The sequence below is a fragment of the Salvelinus namaycush genome, chromosome 4, assembly GCF_016432855.1.
Source record: "Salvelinus namaycush isolate Seneca chromosome 4, SaNama_1.0, whole genome shotgun sequence".
Classification (NCBI taxonomy): Eukaryota; Metazoa; Chordata; class Actinopteri; order Salmoniformes; family Salmonidae; genus Salvelinus; species Salvelinus namaycush.
This window is the reverse complement of record NC_052310.1, coordinates 60,476,659-60,501,695: the sequence shown is the minus strand read 5'-3', so window position 1 is coordinate 60,501,695 and position 25,037 is coordinate 60,476,659. Positions and strand designations below refer to the sequence as shown.

Sequence of the window (25,037 nt, the reverse complement as noted above, 5' to 3'; positions counted from 1 at the left end):
CTCCCATCTCTCTGCAGTCCCTTTGACTGGGGAACACGGAGGGAATGAACAGAGCGAAGTAGACGAGCAGTGACTCGTACTCACACACCTGTACACATGCCCTTGTACAAACACACAGACTGAGACAGACAGCTGATTCAGACACAAGCAGGTGATTAAGCACATGATGTGTAATTGGAGCAGGGACTTAAACATCCATGAGCATGACCCTCTACTGTCTGTACACACACACACACACACACACACACACACACACACACACACACACACACACACACACACACACACACACACACACACACACACACACACACACACACACACACACAGTCCATTTGCACTGTATTAGGGCAGAGACCGATTAAGGTGACAAGCAGGCGGCTCTGGAGTGTTGAAATATGTATCAATGTTCTATAAATACCCAGGCATTTGCATGTGGCCCAATGAGGTGCGTTTTTACTAATGTTGGATCTGTGTGTCTGCCTGACTACCTTCTGAATCATTAGCGAAGTGGGAGTAGGAGAGAGAGGATGAGAGAGAGGGAGGAAGGGGAGGTGTGTCTGGTCAATGTGGAGGGAATAAATAGGTAAAAGAGGAAGAAAAAGCAGGGACTGTCCTTCAGGTGGAAACAGTCAGGTACACAACAACACACACACAGATCTGTGCATAGCTGGGCTCCCACTCTAGCACACGGTGTTCCAGTATCCATATTATATTCCCCTCTGTTGAATCCCCACAAAGCTGTGAATTAGAAGTGGCATTTCCATCCAACAGCCATTTCCCACTGTGTCAGTATTCATACACTTCTACACTCAGACCCACAAACAGTAGCAGCGTGTGTTCCAGCCAGCCTGAATCTGGCAGAATGCACACACACGCAGGCATGCAGGCACACACTATCCCCCTCTGATACACCATCTGCAGTCAACAATCCTACTGAGCAATGTGTCCGACAGACAGAAGGTTTTGTGTGTGTGTGTGTGTGTGTGTGTGTGTGTGTGTGTGTGTGTGTGTGTGTGTGTGTGTGTGTGTGTGTGTGTGTGTGTGTGTGTGTGTGTGTGTGTGTGTGTGTGTGTGTGTGTGTGTGTGGAGGGGCGGGGGTGCTCTTTTACTGGGAAGAGAAAAAAAAAGAGAGAACAGATTGAAAGACTAATAACCAACTCTCTATTTCTCTCCATCTCCATCAATATTTCTCTTCCCACTCCATCTCTCAGCCTCTGTTTCTCCAGAATATTCAGAAAGATAAAAGGCATGCTTGGTTGAAAAGCTGGGGATAACACAAATCCCAGATCATGAAGAGCTCTAATCGTATTTTTATAATTGACATATTCAGAGATAGCTGAGCATACCCGAAATCCTGTTTTATAGTAGAGGGAAAGCAGCTCAGTGGTGTCTTATGTATGTATGTATGTATGTATGTATGTATGTATGTATGTATGTATGTATGTATGTATGTATGTGTGTATGTGTGTATGTGTGTATGTGTGTGTGTGTGTGTGTGTGTGTGTGTGTGTGTGTGTGTGTGAGTGTGTAGCCACAGCTCAAACCAGTAGCACAACATAATAATGGGCAGCCAGTAGGAAAGTGATGTGCGTGTTCATGTGTATTCTTTCTTTGTGTGTCCGAATTTATTCCACATGCAAGCCGTGCAAATGTATTGAGTGTGTCCTAGATGCACGGTATGAAGGCAGGGAGGGGGAGACAGGGATGGGAAACGAAGGGGAGGGGGGAAGCAGGGAGGACTGAAGGAGGAAGGATGGAAGGAGGGACGGAGGGAGGAGAGGAGTTGAGGGATAGATGGAGGGAGGAGAGGGGTAGAGAGCAGATGGAGGAGAGGGTGGAGGGTAGTGGGGATGAGTGAGGGATGGAGGGAGGAGAGGGGTTTTAGGGATGAAGGAGATGCTGAGAGAGAGAAAGCAGGGGGTTGGTACCAGGCTAGCAGTGGTAGTTGGAGGTACGTGTAGCGGGTTGCCGGGGCTCCCAGGTGGCATGTAGCCGGCGTGTGCTGTGAGCCATGCAACGAAAGAGGGGAGATCCATGTTCTGTGTGTCGGCAGGGGAGGGCCAAGGGAATAGGGGAGTGGGATGGGGACGAAGGTAAGGGTGGGGGAATAACTGTGGCACCTCTCAAACACACCTCATTGATAAATGTTTCATTTAAACAACTGTTTTCACCCTCTCTCTTTTTCCCACATCTGTTCTCGGACTGGTGAGACAGCTGAGAATGCCAGCTCGTCTCTTCCAGTCTCTGTACGATGCTCAGACAAATCAAATCAAATCAAATTTTATTTGTCACATACACATGGTTAGCAGATGTTAATGCGAGTGTAGCGAAATGCTTGTGCTTCTAGTTCCGACAATGCAGTAATAACCAACGAGTAATCTAACCTAACAATTCCACAACTACTACCTTATACACACCCAAGTGTAAAGGGATAAAGAATATGTACATAAAGATATATGAATGAGTGATGGTACAGAACGGCATAGGCAAGATGCAGTAGATGGTATAGAGTACAGTATATACATATGAGATGAGTAATGTAGGGTATATAAACATAAAGTGGCATAGTTTAAAGTGGCTAGTGATACATGTATTACATAAAGATGGCAAGATGCAGTAGATGATATAGAGTACAGTATATACATATACATATGAGATGAGTAATGTAGGGTATGTAAACATTATATTAAGTGGCATTGTTTAAAGTGGCTTGTGATACATTTTTAAATACATTTCCATCAATTCCCATTGTTAAAGTGGCTGGAGTTGAGTCAGTATGTTGGTAGCAGCCACTAAATGTTAGTGGTGGCTGTTTAACAGTCTGATGGCCTTGAGATAGAAGCTGTTTTTCAGTCTCTCGGTCCCTGCTTTGATGCACCTGTACTGACCTCGCCTTCTGGATGATAGCGGGGTGAACAGGCAGTGGCTCGGGTGGTTGTTGTCCTTGATGATCTTTATGGCCTTCCTGTGAAATCGGGTGGTGTAGGTGTCCTGGAGGGCAGGTAGTTCGCCCCCGGTGATGAGTTGTGCAGACCTCACTACCCTCTGGAGAGCCTTACGGTTGTGGGCGGAGCAGTTGCCGTACCAGGCGGTGATACAGCCCGACAGGATGCTCTCGATTGTGCATCTGTAGAAGTTTGTGAGTGCTTTTGGTGACAAGCCGAATTTCTTCAGCCTCCTGAGGTTGAAGAGGCGCTGTAGCGCATTCTTCACAACGCTGTCTGTGCGGGTGGACCAATTCAGTTTGTCCGTGATGTGTACACCGAGGAACTTAAAACGTACTACCCTCTCCACTACTGTCCCGTCGATGTGGATAGGGGGGTGCTCCCTCTGCTGTTTCCTGAAGTCCACAATCATCTCCTTTGTCTTGTTGACGTTGAATGTGAGGTTATTTTCCTGACACCACACTCCGAGGGCCCTCACCTCCTCCATGTAGGCCGTCTCGTCGTTGTTGGTAATCAAGCCTACCACTGTAGTGTCGTCCGCAAACTTGATGATTGAGTTGGAGGCGTGCATGGCCACGCAGTCATGGGTGAACAGGGAGTACAGGAGAGGGCTCAGAACGCACCCTTGTGGGGCCCCAGTGTTGAGGATCAGCGGGGTGGAGATGTTGTTGCCTACCCTCACCACCTAGGGGCAGCCCGTCAGGAAGTCCAGTACCCAGTTGCACAGGGCGGGGTCGAGACCCAGGGTCTCGGGCTTGATGACGAGTTTGGATGGTACTATGGTGTTAAATGCTGAGCTGTAGTCGATGAACAGCATTCTCACATAGGTATTCCTCTTGTCCAGATGGGTTAGGGCAGTGTGCAGTGTGGTTGCGATTGCGTCGTCTGTGGACCTATTGGGTCGGTAAGCAAATTGGAGTGGGTCTAGGGTGTCAGGTAGGGTGGAGGTGATATGGTCCTTGACTAGTCGCTCAAAGCACTTCATGATGACGGAAGTGAGTGCTACGGGGCGGTAGTCATTTAGCTCAGTTACCTTAGCTTTCTTGGGAATAGGAACAATGGTGGCCCTCTTGAAGCATGTGGGAACAGCAGACTGAGATAAGGATTGATTGAATATGTCCGTAAACACACCAGCCAGCTGGTCTGCGCATGCTCTGAGGACACGGCTGGGAATGCCGTCTGGGCCTGCAGCCTTGCGAGGGTTAACACGTTTAAATGTTTTACTCACCTCGGCTGCAGTGAAGGAGAGCCCGCAGGTTTTGGTAGCGGGCCGTGTCAGTATTGTCCTCAAAGCGAGAAAAAAAGTGATTTAGTCTGTCTGGGCGCAAGACATCCTGGTCCGCGACGGGGCTGGTTTTCTTTTTGTAATCCGTGATTGACTGTAGACCCTGCCACATACCTCTTGTGTCTGAGCTGTTGAATTGCGACTCTACTTTGTCTCTATACTGGCACTTAGCTTGTTTGATTGCCTTGCGGAGGGAATAGCTACACTGTTTGTATTCGGTCATGTTTCCGGTCATCTTGCCCTGGTTAAAAGCAGTGGTTCGTGCTTTCAGTTTCACACGAATGCTGCCATCAATCCACGGTTTCTGGTTTGGGAATGTTTTAATCGTTGCTGTGGGTATTACGTCGCCGATGCACTTTCTAATGAACTCGCTCAACGAATCAGCGTATTCGTCAATGTTGTTGTTGGACGCAATGCGGAACATATCCCAATCTACATGATCGAAGCAGTCTTGAAGCGTGGAATCAGATTGGTTGGACCAGTGTTGAACAGACCTGAGCACGGGAGTTTCTTGTTTTAGTTTCTGTCTGTAGGCTGGAAGCAACAAAATGGAGTCGTGGTCAGCTTTTCCGAAAGGAGGGCGGGGGAGGGCCTTATATGCGTCGCGGAAGTTAGAATAACAAGTATCCAGGGTTTTACCAGCCCTGGTTGCGCAATCGATATGCTGATAGAATTTAGGGAGTCTTGTTTTCAGATTAGCCTTGTTAAAATCCCCAGCTACAATGAATGCCGCCTCATGATATGTGGTTTCCAGTTTACATAGAGTCAAATAAAGTTCGTTCAGGGCCATCGATGTGTCTGCTTGGGGGGGGAATATATACGGCTGTGATTATAATCGAAGAGAATTCCCTTGGTAGATAATGCGGTCGATATTTGATTCTGAGGAATTCTAAGTCAGGTGAACAGAAGGACTTGAGTTCCTGTATGTTGTTATGATCACACCACGTCTCGTTGATCATAAGTTATACCCCCCGCCCCTCTTCTTACCAGAAAGATGTTTGTTTCTGTCGGCGCGATGCGTGAAGAAACCAACTGGCTGCACCGACTCCGTTAGCGTCTCTCGAGTGAGCCATGTTTCCGTGAAGAAAAGAACGTTACAGTCTCTGATGTCTCTCTGGAATGCTACCCTTGCTCGGATTTCATCAACCTTGTTGTCAAGAGACTGGACATTGGCGAGTAGTATGCTAGGGAGTGGAGCGCGATGTGCCCGTCTTCGAAGCCTGACCAGAAAACCGCTTCGTTTGCCCCTTTTACGGCGTCGTTGTTTAGGGTCGCCGGCTGGGATCAGATCCATTGTACTGGGTGGAAGGCAAAACACAGGATCCGCTTCGGGAGAGTCATATTCCTGGTCGTAATGATAGTGAGTTGACGTTGCTCTTATATTCAGTAGTTCCTCCCGACTCTATGTAATGAAACCTAAGATTACCTGGGGTACCAATGTAAGAAATAACACGTAAAAAAACAAAATACTGCATAGTTTCCTAGGAACGCGAAGCGAGGCGGCCATCTCTGTTGGCGCCGGAAGTAGACTATACTCTCTCTCTGTTCCTGCACTCCGTCCCAATCTCCCTCTTCTCCATCCCTCTCCGTTCCCCTCTCATCTTCTTCCCTCTTCTCCCTCCTTGGTAATGTACAGACATTATTGAGGTGTCCTTTCTTCTGACAGGCCTGTAACCGACAGTGTTAGCTGTGGCTGGGGAGCTGGATCACACTGCCTTTGTTTACACTGTGAAATGTTAACAATGCACTCCAACCTCGCTCCAGCTCTCTGAGGACATGGAATGGAAGACTGCACACTGTGTGTGTCTGTGTGAGGGGTGTTTGAACTAGGGTCAATGTGTGTGTGTGTGTGTATGTATGAATGAATACAGAGGTGTGTGTGTGTGCTCTTACTGCAGAGGAAAACAAAGCCCAGTGCTGCAGTCTGTCTTCACTGAACACAGCAATTGTGTCCATAGGGGAGAGGGCATAGGCAGACAACACTGGGAGGTTCATGGGGAGAGAGGTGAGAAAGAAGATTGTGAGATATGGGATTGTGGAGATGTGGGGTGCTCTAGAGCAGGGGTGTCAAACTCATTCCATGGTGGGCCCAGTGCCTTCTGGATTTTGGTTTCTCCTTTCAATTTGTGTCCAATTAAACAACTAGTTGAGGAGAGTTCCTTACCAATCAGTGACCTTAACTCATCAATTAAGTACAAGGGAGGAGTGAAACCCTGCAGACGCTAGGCCTTCCACGGAATGAGTTTCACACGTGCTCTGGAGGGAGAGGTCGTACCTGAGTGTTGTCGGAAGATGGCAGAGGGTTGGACACCATTGAACTGAAGATGTCCTCGTCGCTGATAGGTGCAGCAGCCGAACTGGTTTCAGCTCTGCCTGCAGGTGCATCTGAGAGAGAGATAGAGAGATAGAGAGATTAAACATTCACCTGTAGGCAGTATTGATTGTGTAAAATCTTATGTGTGTGTGTGTGTGTGTGTGTGTGTGTGTGTGTGTGTGTGTGTGTGTGTGTGTGTGTGTGTGTGTGTGTGTGTGTGTGTGTGTGTGTGTGTGTGTGTGTGTGTGTGTGTGTGTGTGTGTGTGTGTGTGTGTGTGTGTGTGACTCCTGGTTATCCATGATGTGTGCTGCCTACACCCCTTCCCTCCTCAAGATGTAGGAGGATGTTTTCAGAGATGGATTTATTTGGGGTTCAGAACCTCAATGTGCAACGAAAAAGCACAGTCATCTCTCTCGACACAATGCCATCTCAAAACAGTTAACTAAGAGAAATAATAACTATCGTACCATTTTACCATTCCTTTCTGTTGGATATGATGATATTAATTAATTGAATCCTCAGTGATTTCACTTCCGAAGTTCAAATGGAATTGAATTTGTGGATACATTATTTTTGGAACCATTTATCAGAATTCCAAAGACAAGACATGAGGAGGATATATATGTATATAACGGGGATTATGTAGGGATGTGCATCTATCCTTTCATCAACGACTCGATACGCATCTAGATGCATGGGCTCCGATAAGATACAGGAACGATACCTTTTAGTTAGACATGAATCAGTGAGATTCGTTTTGATTTGGAGAACGAATTGATGTGATTTGGGTTCGATACACTAACATTTTTGCATGAACATTCATTTCCTATTTTAAATTCATATCTGCTGGTGATGGGAGCTCAGGAGCTGGGCCTCTCTGAGCTGAGCCATTGGACAGACTGAGCATCTACCGCCCCACTATCAGATTAGGGGTGGGGGAAATGTAGGCATTTTGTCCCCCCCACCTTTTATCTGAAATCACCCACTGATTAACTTGTTATATTTAGAAATCAGCATGTCATTTAGCCAATTAACATAATGCAGCTTTGGATTTTACTCCAGTCTCGAAATTGAATGTTTTGGACTGTTTGGAATTTTACAGATAGATTCTCCTGCTCTGACCAATAAATGCGAAATTATTGCTGTCCTTTATGAAATTAGGGTCCAAACCTGTTCATGTAAAAATGACCAAATACACTAACTGTTTAAAGCAAAATGATGTCTTATGGAGTACCTGAACAGCCTAAATAAAATCGGAATGATTGAAAACCCCAATCAGCAGTTGGATGTGAGTTGCGTCCACTCCAGTAGGCTACACAATTCAGGTAAAACACAATTTTCTACAGTGCATTAGGAAACCCAGCAAATTACAATGGTTGTCACTCAACTGATAAAGCCTATGATTTGACATTGCAAATGCCATTTTACATGCTGAAGGTGCCAGACGTACGAATAGCCTATTAGAATAACAGGCAGACCCACCTCTCATTGGCGCAGCTGTATCTCCCCCACAGTGCTCACTTATGACAGTCATTCACAGTTACATGCATACAAGTTCGATAGCCTACCAAACTGAAGGAGAGGACTCTTCAGTTAAGACACAACAGAAAATAAGTATTTTCAGAAGAAAAAAATATGAGTAAAAGAACAGTGAACTGGAGATTCATAACGTTTGAATAGGTTTTCTGACCTATGCATGCTTCATTTGGATCGGTTTGGGCTCCCACAGACCGATGCACTCATATCTTAAACATTTGAACCGTGGACCCCTACATACAATACCCCATAATGTAAAAGTGGAATTCTGTTTTTTCCCCCAATTTTTTTAACAAAATAATACAAAATGAAAGGCTGAAATGTCTTGAGTCAATAAGTATTCAACCCCTTTGTTATGACAAGCCTAAATAGGTTCAGGAGTAAAAATGTGCTTAAAACTTATTTGGGGTAGGGGGCAGTATTTTCACGTCCGGATGAAAAGCATGCCCAGAGTAAATGGCCTGTTACAAAGCCATAAAAGCTAGAATAGCTTAGTATATTTGGATAGACAACACTCTGAAGTTTCTAAAACTGTTTGAATGATGTCTGTGAGTATAACAGAACTCATATGGCAGGCAAAAACCTGAGAAAAAATCCAACCAGGAAGTGGGAAATCTGAGGTTGGTCGATTTTCAACTCTTCTCCTATTGAAGATAAAGTGGGATATTGGTAATGTTGCACTTCCTAAGGCTTCCACTAGATGTCAAAAGTCTTTAGAACCTTGTCTGATGCCTCTACTGTTTAGTGGGACCGAAGGAGAGAGGAATGAGTCAGAGGTCTGCCAGCAGCCACGAGCTGACCATGCGCGTTCACATGAGAGTTTGCTCCCGTTCCATTTGCTTTTCTGAAGACAAAGGAATTCTCCGGTTGGAACATTATTGAAGAATTATGTTAAAAACATCCTAAAGATTGATTCAATACATCGTTTGATATGTTTCTACTGACTGTTACGGAACTTTTTGACATTTCGTCTGCTTTTAGTGAACGCGCTTCGTGACTTTGGATTTGTTTACCAAACGCGCTAACAAAAGTAACTATTTGGACATAAATGATGGACATTACCGAACAAAACAAACATTTCTTGTGGAAGTGGGAGTCCTGGGAGTGCATTCCGACGAAGATCAGCAAAGGTAAGTGAAGCTTTATAATGCTTTTAGGACTTTTGTTGACTGCATAATATGACGGCTATATTTGTGTCTTGAATGGGCTCTGAGCGCCGACCTCAGATTATTGCATGGTTTTTGCTTTTTCCGTAAAGCTTTTTTTAAATCTGACACAGCGGTTGCATTAAGGAGAAGTGCATCTAAAATTCCATGCATAACAGTTGTATCTTTTAGCAATGTTTATTATGAGTATTCCTGTAAATTGATGTGGCTCTCTGCAAAATCAAAGGATGTTTTGGAACTTCTGAACGTAAGGCGCCAATGTAAACTCAGATTTCTGGATATAAATATAAACTTTACCGAACAAAACATACATGTATTGTGTAACGTGAAGTCCTATGAGTGTCATCTGATGAAGATCATCAAAGGTTAGTGATTCATTTTATCTATATTTCTGCTTTTTGTTACTCCTCTCTTTGGCTGAAAAAATGGCTGTGTTATTCTGTGAATAGGCACTCACCTAACATAATCGTTTGGTCTGTTTTCGTCGTAAAGCCTTTTTGAAATCGGACACTGTGGCTGGATTTACAACAAGTGTATCTTTAAAATGGTGTAAGATACATGTATGTTTGAGGAATTTTTATTATGGGATGTCTGTTGTTTTGAATTTGGCGCCCTGCAGTTTCACTGGCTGTTGAAGAGGTGGGACGCTAACGTCTCATGTACCCTAGAGAGGTTTTTAACAAGTCACATAATAAGTTGCATGATTTTAAACAGCAATAATAGTGTTTAACATGATTTTTGAATGCCTAACTTATCTCTCTGTACACCACACATACAATTAATTATAAGGTCCCTCAGTCAAGCAGTGAATTTCAAACCCAGATTTAACCACAAAGACCAGGGAGGTTTTCCAGTGCCTCGCAATGAAGGGCACCTTTTGGTAGATGGGTAAACGTTCAAAAAGCAGACATTGAATATCCCTATGAGCATGGTGAAGTTATTAATTACACTTTGGATGGTGTATCAATACACCCAGTCACTACAAAAGGTACAGGCATCCTTCCTAACTCAGTTGCCGGAGTGGAAGGAAGCCGCCCAGGGATTTCAACCTTGAGGCCAATGGTGACTTTAAAACAGTTAGTGTTTAATTGCTGTGATAGGAGAAAACTGAGGATGGATCAGCAATAGCGTAGTTACTCCACAGTACTAACCTATTTGACAGAGGGAGAAGGAAGCCTGTACAAACACATTCCAAATCATCCATCTTGTTTGCAACAAAGCGCTAAAATAATACTGCAAAAAATGTTGCAAAGCAATTCGCTTTTTGTCCTGAATACAAAGTCTTATGTTTGGGGAAAATCCAATACAACAGACTAATGAGTTCCACTCTCCATATTTTCAAGCATAGTGGTGGGTGCATCATGTTATGGGTATGCTTGTAATCGTTACGGACGGCAGTTTTTCAGGATAAAATATTTACGTAGTGGTGCTAAGCACAGGCAAAATCCTTGTAGAAAACCTAGTTTAGTCTGCGTTCCACCAGACACTGGGAGATGAATTCACCTTTCAGCAGGCCATTAACCTAAAACACAAGGTCACATCTACACTGGAGTTGCTTAGCAAGAAGACAGTGAATGTTCCTGGCCGAGTTACAGTTTTGTCTTCAATCTACTGGAAAATCAACAACCAATTTAACAGAGCATGAACATGTTTTTTAAAGAATAATGGGCAAATGTTTCACAATCCAGATGTGTAAAGCTCTTAAGAGACTTACCCAGAAAGACTCACAGCTGTAATCACTGCCAAAGGTACCTCTACAAATTATTGACTCAGGGGTGTGAATACATATATATATGAGATATTTCTATATTTCAATTTCAATAAATTAGCAAAAATGTCTAAAAACATGTTTTTACTTTGTCTTTATGTGGTATTGTGCGTAGATGGGTGAGAAAATAAATATAGGCACTGTAACACTGATAGAACACCCATAATTGATCCCTTTATGTGTGAACAAAATTGAGCCCCTTGAGAGAGACAGAACAAGGGAAATCATTTAGAGAGAGAGAGAAAAAGAAAGAGAGGGATGAGTCGTGAGTGCATGATGGGGAGTTTGACCAGAGAGAGGGAGAGGGCGATGAAATGAGAGACAGCGCCACAGGCTTTTCAATTTCTCTTCTCCCCTTGACAACAGCCTCCCTTCGTTCTTATGGTGAAAGGTTGGCCATCATCTCAGTCAGCCGGCTACATCTGACCGTCAATTATGGGATGGCCACTCTGGGAGCGAAGGCTGGGGGAGCCATGGAAATGTACAGGGCTCCATTAGGAAGACACATGGTTTACTTTGAGGGTCCTTTCAGACAGACCCAATCCTCCACCCCACTCCCCTGGCCACATCAGTTTAAACAACCTGACACCTCTCGCGCCTCTACACGCCTCTTACACTCTGTCATACTCCCACCCACCAGACACACACACAGCGAGAAAGGGAGAAAGAGAGCGACAGAGAGAGAGAGCGAGACTCGGGCTGTGACTGGTAATTGAATAACTGACCGTTATGGATGAAGACCGTCATGAAAATATAATAACTGTCAAAACCATTTAATAAGGCATACATACATTTTTGGAAAGATGTGTACAATTTTTTATTTACTTTATTTTCATGTAGATACCTAATTGCGTGAGTATTTACTAATGATTATAAGCAATTGTTTTGCTAACTTAGTTTGTCTATTTAACTGTCTACATCTCCTCCTCTTTCCAACTGTCATATGATGCTCCAGCAGAAAAACCACTAGATGCATGGGTGTGTAGAAGCTCTAGCTTATAGGCTATGGCACTTGATGTGCGTACTGTCTTTTATACAATGTGCGTTTTCATAGCTTGCTAGTAAATAAATAACAACAGTATTCTTTAAAAAAGGTTGGATGTGTCTGACTATACATTCATTATTCAACAGCAGTTGACAAATCGAGCACGGTCTAATTTGACACGGAGTCTTCTCTTAATTTATAGACTAATCAACGCTGATAAATAGGCCAAACCCGTCGTCCGGGTTTGTCCGGGGTAGGCCGTCATTGTACATAAGAATTTGTCCTTAACTGACTTGCCTAGTTTAAATAAAGGTTAAATAGATAAACAATACATTTCATCTACACTGATTGAAGTGGATTTAACAAGTAACATCAATAAGGCATCATAGCTTTCACCTGGATTCAGCTGGACAGTCTATATCAATGAAAGTGCAGGTGTCCTTAATGTTTTGAACACTCAGTGTAAATGTTCATTCAGTTTCCTAAAGTAGCCTTTCTGGACTCCATCTCTTTAATAAGAATCAAACGCTGATTTTATCTTGTAAAAGGCTTATTTTCAGTATCTTAGGCTACATCATTTCTCTCATTACAGCGTCCTCTCTTTGAAGAATATATGCCAATGATGGTGTCAAATCTGATTCAAAAGTCGAACGAGCACTAGATGGAGCGCGCAAGAAAGATGAAACATCATTACGGGAGCAAACACTGAGTCGAGAGAGAAGATATGTGGTCAAGCGAGCAGAGGATGGGTCCCGCGAGTGCCCAGGCCAGTCGAGAGCACAAATTAAACTTAAGCTTGCAAGTGTGACTGAGTGAGCAGAACATCATTGTCACAGATCAAAAATAAACATTTCTTAAACAGTACATATATAACTGTAAGCAAAGAAACGTGATTCAAACATGTAAAACAAATATTTGAATGCATTAAATTGTCCACCAACAATAGTCACTTGTCATTGTCAAGTTTTCACTCTCAATTTCTCAAATTTCTCTCTCTCTCATGTCTTGGCACCTTTGGGTTTGGATTTCAGGCTGATGGGGGCGGGCTTAAAGATGTGTACGTGTCTAGAAACCTTAGATTGATCACTTAGACTGGAGTGAACGAACTAACAAATTCCTGACATTGGCCAGTCCAGTGTTGTGATGGGCTATTACTAGCCTTCTGTTTGTGATGCACTGCAGAGCCATCTGTTTAGCTAGCTACCCGGTTCGAATAGTAAGCACCGGACGACTCAGGAAACCCAGCAGTTTAGCCAAATTAATTCGGAAATAAGTTCTAATGGGTATACTATTTATACCGTGAGTTGAGTGTAATCTACCCGCTAAAGTTAGCTAGCTTATTACTTGTTAGCCATCAAAGTTTGTCTGTAAAACAAAAGCAGACAGTCATAGCAGACACCATAAGGAGTCTCAGCAGATCAGATGTTATCAGAAAGCCAGAGCCATCTGTGGAAAGAGTACAAGTAGAACAAAGATAAAGTGCAAACAGAGTAAATGTACCATTCAACATAAGTTCCCACCTAAAACAATGACATGAGCTCTGTCCCAATTCATCTCTGCTTAACTCCTCACCATTTTAGAAGGAGGTGCGATGGTCAGTCGTTGCATCTATAGCACTGTCTATGAATTGGAGTGTCTCCAGCCCCATCCCTCAGCTTTTTACCTAAACAGGGGCGGGGAGGAGGCTTTGTTATTGTTCAACTACTGATTTCCACTTTAAGAAACACTTAAATGAGCATATAAGTATGTTCAAGCATACATGACTGTTGGGAGTGCGGTGCCATACCTTTAGCTCCCAGGTGCAGCAGAGCTGACACACGAAAGACGAAGTCTCAGCAGATGTCTTGACCACCCTCTGGCTGTTGTCCAGACAGCGGTAGCACTGGAAGGTGTCCCGGGGACTGTTTGTGGCCACGTCACCTCCCTCAGAACCAGTGAATATCTACAAGTTCTTACAGTGGGGCATCAGCATAATCTATAGACAGGGCAGAAGGATACAGGAGCTGGAATTAGATTTAGAATGTAGTCAAAGTCCCAACTTAAAATCCTTGTACAATCCATAGACATTGGTAAAAAGGTAAACAAAAGTAGGGCACTTGAGTTTGAGGAAGGTGGAGCGACACATATGTGCTGAGTTGTGTAAGGCATAAGATGAGTTGGTGACTAACTGGTCCATCCTCGGCCTCGTTGGTGTAGTGGTCCAGGGCGATGAAGTAGAAGCCTGACTCCACCTGATTAAACGTGTTCTCTCAATACACACTGACCTGTCTCCTGAAAACAACTGGAGTGAGAGAGAGGAAAATAAGATGTCTGGAAGTGTCACAGACAAGAGTTCATTTGGAGTTGAAATGTTTTAGTATCTTAATGTTACATTCAAGGTAACAATCAAGTTTAAGACTGCCGTGGCTGTGTCAAAAGAGGCAACTATGGATAATCATTTAGCCAAATGAGTAAAAAACACATGATGTGGGACAGGACTGAGCTGAGCTTTCGGGCAATTCCACTGAGTCAGATTTTTCACTATAAAATGTATGTCAAACAAAAACCAATGATGTCAAAGTGAAACAAAACATATAACTCTATGCACAATGACTACTTTTAACAATTTGCAATCATTGGTTTCTTTGACATATCTTTTAAATTGAAAAATTTGAGTCTCTGTCAAGGTATGCGTGAAGGGCTGTAGGAAGTCAGGCGCAGGAGAGCAGATAGTTGGTAGCAAAACGGAGCCTTTTATTTGGCGAACCAAAAGCACACGGCACAAACGAACACGAAATACAAATACGGGTTGAACATAACCCAGCGCAACCAGCCTAACGTGCGCATACATGAAAACAGATAAACAATACCACACAAAGACATGGGGCAAACAGAGGGTTAAATACACAACACATAAGGAGGGAAATGAGAACCAGGTGTGTGGGAAAACGAGACAAAACAAATGGAAAATGAAAAATGGATCGGCGATGGCTAGAAGACCGGCGACGTCGACCGCCGAACACCGCCCGAACAAGGAGAGGCATCGACTTCGGTAGAAGTCGTGACAGTCTCAGCACTACTCAATTACCGTGGAATAAAAATCTAATGTTCAATGTGTTTCCATCGTATTTTCAATACTACCGATAGTTTTGTTATAAGCTGCTGCTTTAAATAGAAAATGTGCCTTGTCCGGACTTGGCACGTGCGCTCTGCAGGTAGGTTAGTCTACATGATGAGATTATAATGGGTAAGAGCGAGAATATTTTTTATTGTCAAACGGCAGTCAAGCATCGATCATCACGTCACCAGAATAATTTATTGGACACTTATTGGAAAGGAGCATCAAGCTCATACCTTGCACTTTCACCACCCTGTGAAGTTCATCATAACTTATTTCATCTGTAGTTTAATAAACTGCATGGGTTCCAGAGTCATAGTGGGAGGACCACACACAATTTCGTTGCGTGACTCCAAGTTTACTTCGATATGATAGTTATTAATAGGGATGCATGATATATCGGTGAACGTATCGGAATCGGCAGATAATAGCTAAAAATGGCAACATCGGTATCAGCCCGATGTCTAGTTTAACGGCGATGTTAAAAACCGATGTCAAAGCTATCGTGCATACCTATATAACGTAGGTACATGACGTAATGATGCCATGTAAAATTTTGCACAGCTAGTGCAACACAGCATTCCTAACCTAGCCCACAATGTCAGCTGTGTGGATCGAACAGTCATTTTCAGCGAGACAACTCAAAGACAAAATCCATTAAAGCCAAGATAATGGAATTCATTGCCACTGACAATCAACAGTTCTCTGTCGTGGGTGATGTTGGCTTTCGCCAACTGGTCGAGCACCGGTACACACTACCAAGCGCGCTATTTTTCGGATGTGGCCCTACCGGAGTTACACAGTAATAGCGTCACTGCTTCACGATATACATACTACGGAATGCCAGTTGGTTCTTTGCTCATCAGAAAAGATACAGTAGCACTGTCAAAGCTCTACAAAAAAGTCTGCATACAAGCAAACACCGGCCACGAACAATGTGTTTACAATACCGCGTTGGTAATAAAACATAATTTGTTCGAACGCATCTTCTGGGGTAGCTAGCTAGCACCAATACAACCAGCCTGAAAACAATGACCAGTAGAAACTGCAGTCATTTTCATTATTGTTAGCAATGATTTGGGAATCTTTGTGAGTAAGTATTAGCTAGGTTGCGACTTGTTGTTCGCCTATTGAAATTCATGAAAATAAATAGCTAGCCAGCTACTTAACCCTTTTGCCCAAAGCTAACGTTATAAGCAGCCAGCTAGCTTCATCTGGCTAGTGAGGCTCGACCGGGTTGTGTTGTGAAGCTAGCCACAATAAGGATTAGGCACAATAGTGTAATTTGCGGTTTGCCTTCAAAATAAAAGTATGTAATTGACAATGTTACAAATGAATACAAATAGTAGAATTATGCCATACTTTTATTTTAAAGGCTAACCGCAAAGTCAACTATTGTGGCTAGCTTGACATAGATGGGTCCAACCACCATTCATGAAATAAGAACTGTTTTATAAATTAGGGTTATTTTAGATGATGACACCTAGATGATGTTGTTTTGCTATGTTTTTGGGAAAAACATTGTTCGCATCCATGAGCTAGCTAGCTAATTTTTTTTATGACCAGCACTGTAGGTACGCAAGACAACCTTACCAGCATCATATCATACGTATCGATTAATTGTTGTGACATATGAAATATGAGTGACAGTGTAATCAATGTGTAATAACTACGTAAAAAATGTATGAACGCGTTAAATTATTATGTGACGTGCAGTCATATTCAGGTCCTGATTGGTCAACAAGCTTATTTGACACATCAAATAGTGTTATTTGACGTGTATCTTTTTTGACACGCAAAGACCCAAACAGCGTTCCTTGGAAATCCTGGTTGAGAATGAAATGACAAATGAACAACAAAACAGCACAGCGTGTCAGTGAAAGAAATAGGTTTTGATTATGTTTTACTGGTAATGGGGATATACGTAAATGCCAACAAAATGGTCAGTGTATGCGTGTGTAACCTTTATTTAACTAGGGAAGTCAGTTAAAAACAAATTCTTATTTACAATGACGGCCCGGACGATGCTGGGCCAATTGTGCGCTGCCCTATGGGACTCCCAATCACGGCCGGACGTGATACAGCCTAGATTCGAACCAGGGACGGTAGTGATGCCTCTTGCACTGAGATGTAGTGCCTTAGACCGCTGCGTCCATGTGTGTGTGTTAACTATTTAACTGTACTAGAATGCTGAAAAGCCCGCAAAAACGTTTAATACCCAAATGAATCAATCACAAGGTGTAGACCTTACAGTGAAATGCTTCCTTACAAGCCCTTAACCAACAATGCAGTTAAGAAAATACCCCAAAAAATTAAATTAAGAAAAAAGTAAGAGATAAGAAAAACAAATAATTAAAGAGCAGCAGTGAATAACAATAGCGGGGCTATATACAGAGGGTACTGGTACAGAGTCAATGTGTCAATCTGCGGGGGCACCAGTGTCGAGGTAATTGAGATAATTATGTACATGCAGGTATGGTTGTTAAAGTGGATAATAACAGAGAGTAGTATTAGCGTGGGGGGGGGGGGGGGGGTGCAAATAGTCTGGGTAGTCATTTGATTAGCTGTCCAGGAGTCTTAAGGCTTGGGGGTAGAAGCTGTTTAGAAGCCTCTTGGACCTAGACTTGGCGCTCCGGTACCGCTTGCCGTGCGGTAGCAGAGAGAACAGTCTATGACTAGGTTGGCTGGAGTCTGACGATTTCTAGGGCCTTCCTCTGACACGGCCTGGTATAGAGGTCTGGTATAGAGTTGCCATACCAGGCAGTGATGCAACCCACCAGAATGCTCTCGATGGTTTAGCTGTAAAATCTTTTGAGGATCTGAGGACCCATGCCAAATCTTTTCAGTCTCCTGAGGGGTAATAGGTTTTGTCGTGCCCTCTTCACGACTGTCTTGGTGTGCTTGGACCATGTTAGTTTGTTGTTGATGTGGACGCCAAGGAAATTGCTCTCAACCTGCTCCACTACAGCCCCGTCAATGAAATTGGGGGCGTGCTCGGTCCTCTTTTTCCTGTAGTCCACAATCATCTCTTTTGTCTTGATCACGTTGAGGGAGAGGTTGTTGTCCTTGCACCACATGGTCAGGTCTCTGACCTCCTCCCTATAGGCTGTCTCATTGTTGTCAGTGATCAGGCCTACCACTGTTGCGTCATCAGCAAACTTAATGATGGTGTTGGAGTTATGGCTGGTCGTGCAGTCATGAGTGAACAGGGAGTACAGGAGGGGACTGAGCACGCACCCCTGAGGGGCCCCTGTGTTGAGATTCAGCGTGGCGGATGTATTGTTACCTACCCTTACCACCTGGGGCCAGCCCGTCAGGTTGTCTAGGATCCAGTTGCAGAGGGAGCTGTTTAGTCCCAGGGTCCTTAGCTTAGTGATGAGTTTTGAGGGCACTATGGTGTTAAACGCTGAGCTGTTGTCAATGAATAGCATTCTCACATAGGTGTTCCTTTTGTCCAGGTGGGAAAGGGCAGTGTGGAGTGCAATAGGGATTGCATCATCTGTGAATCTGTTGGTGTGGTATGCAAATTGGAGTGGGTCTAGTGTTTTTGGGAAAATGGTGTTGATGTGAGCCATGACCAGCCTTTCAAATAATTTCATGTCTACAGACGTGAGTGCTACAGGTCGGTAGTCATTTAGGCAGGTTACCTTAGTGTTCTTGGGCACAGGGACTATGGTGGTCTGCTTTTAACATGTTGGTATTACAGACTCGGACAGGGAGAGGCTGAAAATGTCAGTGAAGACACTTGCCAGTTGGTCAGTGCATGCTCGGAGTACACGCCCTGGTAATCTGTCTGGCTTAGCGGCCTTGTGAATGTGTAAACATTTTAAAGTCTTAAGTTTTAAGGTCTTACTCACATCGGCTGCGGAGAGCGTGATCACACAGTCATCCGGAACAGTTGATGCTCTCATGCATGTTTCAGTGTTACTTGCCTCGACCCGAGCATAGAAGTTATTTAGCTCGTCTAGTAGGCTCGTGTCACTGGGTAGTTCTCGGCCCTTTGTAGTCTGTAATAGTTTACAAGCCCTGGCACATCCGACGAGCATCGGAGCCGGTGTAGTACGATTCAATCTTTGTCCTGTATTGGCGCTTTGCCTGTTTGATGGTTCATCGGAGGGCATCGCGGGATTTCCTATAAGCTTCCGGGTTAGAGTCCCGCTCCTTGAAAGCGGCAGCTCTACCTTTAGCTCAGTGCGAATGTTGCCTGTAATCCATGGCTTCTGGTTGGGGTATGTACGTACAGTCACTGTGGATACGACGTCATCGATGCACTTTTTGATAAAGATAGTGACTGATATCGGTAATCAGTACAGTTTTTTTTTGGCAAGGAAAATATTGGACATCGGTATCGGCCAAAAATGTCATATCGGTGCATCACTAGTTATTATATCAACATTTGAGTATAAAGGTGTTTCCGCTGCCATTTCTCGCATAACTCATTTTACCGACACAAAAAGATCCTACCATGTAGAACAAACAAATTATCTGTCTGCATTTATAAAATTGTAACGAAACTTCCTGTTTCCATCACAGCTGTCATAAATTTTTTATACGGTATGACTTTACTCGCATAAAAACTGGGGATGGAAACGTGGTTAACTTCTTATGGCTGCAGGGGCAGTATTGAGTAGCTTGGATGAAAAAGTGCCCAGAGGTGCCCAGAGTAAACTGCCTGCTCCTCAGTCCCAGTTGCTAATATATGCATATTATCAGTCTATTTGGATAGAAAACACTCTGAAGTTCCGAAAACTGTTTGAATGATGTCTGTGAGTATAACAGAGCTCATATGGCAGGCAAAAACCTGAGAAAAAAATCCAACCAGGAAGTGGGAAATCTGAGATTTGTAGGTTTTCAACTCATCGCCTATCGAATACACAGTGGGATATGGGTCATTTTGCACTTCCTACGGCTTCCACTAGATGTCAACAGTCTTTAGAACCTTGTCTGATGCTTCTACTGTGAAGTGGGGCCAAAGGAGAGGGGATTGAGTAAGGTCTATCATGAGCTGAACATGCGCTGACCATGCGTGTTCATGTGAGAGCAAGCTCTGTTCTATCGCATTTCTGAAGACAAAGGAATTCTCCAGTTGGAACATTATTGAAGATTTATGTTAAAAACATCCTAACGATTGATTCAATACATTGTTTTACATGTTTCTACTGACTGTTACGGAACTTTTTGACATTTCGTCTGCTTTTAGTGAACGCGCTTCGTGACAAAAGTAGCTATTTGGACATAAATGATGGACATTACCGAACAAATCAAACATTTATTGTGGAAGTGGGATTCCTGGGAGTGCATTCTGATGAAGATCATCAAAGTTAAGTGAATATTTATAATGTTATTTCTGACTTCTGTTGACTGCACAATATGGCGGGTACCTGTATGGCTTGATTGGGCTCTGAGCGCCGACCTCAGATTATTGCATGGTTTTTGCTTTTTTGAAATCTGACACAGCGGTTGCATGAAGGAGAAGTGGATCTAAAATTCTATGTATAACACTTGATCTTTGATCAACGTTTGTTATGAGTATTTCTGGAAATTGATGTGGCTCTGCAAAATCACTGGATGTTTTTGGAACTACTGAACATAACGTGCCAATGTATACTGCGATTTTTTTATATAAATATGAACTTTACCGAACAGAACATTCATGTATTGTGTAACATGAAGTCCTATGAGTGTCATCTGATGAAGATCATCAAAGGTTAATTTTATCTCTATTTCTGCTTTTTGTGACTCCTGTCTTTGGCTGGAAAAATGGCTGTGTTTTTCTGTGATTTGGCGGTGCTTTCGCTGTAAAGCCTTTTTAAAATCGGACACTGTGGTGGGATTAACAACAAGAGTACCTTTAAAATGGTATAAGATAGTTGTATGTTTGAGGAAATTTAATTATGAGATTTCTGTTTGAATTTGGCGCCCTGCACTTTCACTGGCTGTTGTCATATTGATCCCGTTAACAGGATTGCAGCCCTAAGAAGTTTTAATAACTATAACAAAAAATCAGTATTGAACCATCTTTCTAACCAATAAAGTTAGCAGTTAGCAGCTGGTCATCATCCTCTCGATGTGACAAATGTCCTATGCACACTGCCTTCATACAGCATCAAAGAAATGAGAGGAACTCTCAGTACCACTAATGATTACGTTACGGGGGTGATTGGTGGATGTCATGGTTACCTACAGGCAGTCCCAAGAGTGCTGTGCATAGAGGAGACATTAAGGAATTCTGTATCACCCGTCTCTGTCAGCTGAGCAGAGAACAACTTCACCACCACATACTAGTAACAGTGGACTGCATGGAAAGAGGGATGGAGCAAGAGAAATGGTTTGAAGTCATTATCGTTTTACTGTGTATATAGACAGTTTTGTACCTCTTTCCTCTAGCATCTTCACAAGGTCCTTTGCTGTTGTTCTGGGATTGATTTGCACTTTTCGGACCAAAGTACGTTAATCTCTAGGAGAGAGAACGCGTCTTCTTCCTGAGCGGTGTGACGGCTACGTGGTCCCATGGTGTTTATACTTGCGTACTATTGTTTGACGGCTACTTGTGGAGGTCCACAATTTTTTTCTGAGGTCTTGGCTGATTTCTTTTGATTTACCCATGATGTCAAGCAAAGAGGCACTGAGTTTGAAGGTAGGCCTTGAAAAACATCCACAGGTACACTTCCAATTGACTCAAATTACGTCAATTAGCCTAACAGAAGCTTCTAAAGCCAAGACATAATTTTCTGGAATTTTCCAAGCTGTTTAAAGGCACAGTCAACTTAGTGTATGTAAACTTCTGACCCACTGGAATTGTGATACAGTGAATTATAAGTGAAATAATCTGTCTGTAAACAATTGTTGGAAAAATTACTTGTGTCATGCACACAGTAGATATCCTAAACAACTTGCCAAAACTATAGCTTGTTAACAAGAAATTTGTGGAGTGGTTGAAAAATGATTTTTAATGACTCCAACCTAAGTGTATGTAAACTTCCGACATCAACTGTATATCGACATAACCTGAAAGGCAGCTCAGCAAGGAAGAAGCCACTGCTCCAAAACCGCCATAAAAAAGCCAGACTATGGTTTGCAACTGCACATGGGGACAAAGAGTGTACTTTTTGGAGAAATGTCCTCTGGTCTGATGAAACAAAAATAGAACTGTTTGGCCAAAATGACCATCATTATGTTTGTAGGAAAAAGGAGGAGGCTTGCAAGCCGGAGAACACCATCCCAACAGTGAAGCACGGGGGTGGCAGCATCATGTTGTGGGGATGCTTTGCTGCAGGAGGGACTGGTGCACTTCACAAAATAGATGGTATCATGAGGGAGGAAAATTATGTGGATATATTGAAGCAACATCTCAAGACATCAGTCAGGAAGTTAAAGCTTGGTCGCAAATGGGTCTTCCAAATGGACAATGACCACAAGCATACTTCCAAAGTTGTGGCAAAACGGCTTAAGGACAACAAAGTCAAGGTATTGGAGTGGCCATCACAAAGCCCTGACCTCAATCCTATACAAAATGTGTGGACAGAACTAAAAAAGTGTGTGCAAGCAAGGAGGCCTACAAACCTGACTCAGTTACACCAGCTCTGTCTGGAGGAATGGGCCAAAATTCACCAAACTTATTGTGGGAAGCTTGTGGAAGGCTACCCGAAACGTTTGACCCAAGTTAAACAATTTTAAGGCAATGCTACCAAATACTAATTCTGACCCACTGGGAATGTGATGAAAGAAATAAAAGCTGAAATAAATCATTCTCTATACTATTATTCTGAAATTTCACATTATTAAAATAAAGTGGTGATCCTAACTGACCTAAAACAGGGAATTTTTACTAGGATTAAATGTCAGGAATTGTGAAAAACTGAGTTTAAATGTATTTGGCTAAGGTGTATGTAAGCTTCCGACTTCAACTGTAGCTAGCTGACATTAACCTAGCTTGTCTCACCAAAAGCCTGCTTTAATAACAGAAGAACAAATAACTACTTATTTCAGGATTGAAATTGAAGTCATAGTTGACTAGCTGGCTAATTGGTTAGCTAGTTTATCTCCTAAAAAACTATAGAACTTACCTGTTTATTATTGTCAGCCATCATTTACCTTTCATCTCTATGGTCAAAAATCTGGTTTTGGGGCTGTCAAGCTGTGATTTGTCCAAAGACCTGACCAATTGCATTTCAGAAGACTGCTACAATGTTCTTTAGCTAGAATTTCCCCTTGTTATAAAATTATAGTAAGCGGTTGTGAGAGCAAAATGGATTTTGGAGAGCGAACTGGAAAATTGGTGTGAGAGGGAGTCAGGACGTGGTGTATTTGTGAGAGTGCAGTCATTTTTGAGATGTAGTAAGTAATTTACTGCATGCGGAAATGCAGTTCTGCTCGCTCAAAGCTACACTCGCAAGCTCTCAAGTTTAATTTGTGTGCACCACGCTGGCCTGCGCTCGCGGGACCTGCTCTCACTCAATGATGTTTCATCTTGTTCGCTAGCGCCATCTTGCGCCCATTCGACTTTTGAATCGGATTTGACACCATACCAATGCAATTGCCATCGATGAACGCAGCAGCGTTTGTGACGTTTTGCTAATATTTCTGGGAAAAAAACAGAAAAAAAACGACTTCATGTGAATTGATTTGTGCGTCGAAATAGGACGCACAAATCAACAGACAAGGTCAAGGGAGGCATATATCTTTATTTTGACCTCGATAAGCGCTAATGTTGTGTCAATCCGAAAAAATGCGATAGATCCTCTCCAACCTGGCATTTCTTCATTTGTGGATTAATAGTTATGAGTAATATGAAATAAGTGAAGTGTAATGTCTTGTTTGAAATAGGTTTCCTTAAGAAGCATATCCATGTAAAAGAAAAGTGTATGCTACTGACAATAATGAAGTGTTATGGTAAGAGTAAAGTAGCAGAAAAGCCACGTGTTTTTTTTGAGTCTGATATGCGCCAAATTACCATAACCTCAAATTCCAGAGAGAGAGAAAGACAGAGACAGACAGACAGAGTGAGAGAGTGAGTCGGGCATTTGGAGTATCCATTTCTAGGATCTTGGATATGTTGGTCATGCCTTACCCAGGCCTAGAAGGTTGATGGCTGACTCGGGGCTCCTCTTGGGACTGACTTTGGATTCTGTCTGAAGCTCCACCTTCTTCGGTGAAGACTGGAAGGAAGAGCAAAGAGAGAGCTGAGTCAGCACACAATCAAAGATATGTAGAACACAGCGCTAAGAAACACATTTACAGGATTCCATATGGTTGGACAGTTGTATATTGTTGTAAAGGGTTGAGCAGAATTACTGTGCACCATTCCGTGTTCATCAGGCACACAGTTATGGTTACACAGTTGAGCTACACAGTAGTCATTCTGAAACACAGACACACATTGGCATATGCCCTCTTACATAAACGGTTTACATCTCTAGGAATCGGGACTAACTGATTGTAATTGGCCATCATCGCTGACTAGTTGGTGACCAGATTTCACGGCTGGCTCTAGATTGTGATTGGATGTAAGGACTGGCTCTAGCTTTAATGACTGGTTATCAGGGCTGGCTCTAAATTGTGATTGGATGTAAGAACTGTCTCTAGTTTGTGATTGGCAATTTGGTTGTCAGGCTAGGCCTATTTGTTGTTGACAGTGGAAACCTAATCTGATGTGAGCCCAGAGATCAATACATCTTCAGCAACACCGGGCAAACAAAGTGAGAATTCTAATCTGTCACCATCCTGCTGGGAAGGAACACCAGCTGCACACTGCCTTCCATGTCCATTACCATCACCTTTACATCAACAGCAGAGCAGCACAGAACTGCATACCAAGTAGAGGACAGTTGAAAGCTGTAAACGCCCACACAAAGTAGCCTAAACACCAACACAAAGTAGCCTAAACGGCCCACACAAAGTAGCCTAAACGGCCCACACAAAGTAGCCTAAACGGCCC

General features: G+C 43.1%; 1 long non-coding RNA gene across 2 annotated transcripts in view; it reads right to left on the bottom strand.

Moving 5' to 3' along the window:
- LOC120046696 overlaps positions 1-25,037 on the bottom strand; it is a 38,806-nt gene that overhangs the window by 7,188 nt on the left and 6,581 nt on the right. The window contains exons 2-7 of one of the 2 annotated variants that reach the window (XR_005476845.1): positions 24,171-24,258; positions 14,172-14,284; positions 13,790-13,978; positions 13,576-13,666; positions 6,509-6,618; positions 6,127-6,215 (exon numbers count right to left, since the gene is read on the bottom strand). This is a non-coding gene — a long non-coding RNA (uncharacterized LOC120046696). The remainder of the gene's footprint in view (positions 1-6,126; positions 6,216-6,508; positions 6,619-13,575; positions 13,667-13,789; positions 13,979-14,171; positions 14,285-24,170; positions 24,259-25,037) is intronic. The other variant, XR_005476846.1, reaches the window with a different exon arrangement.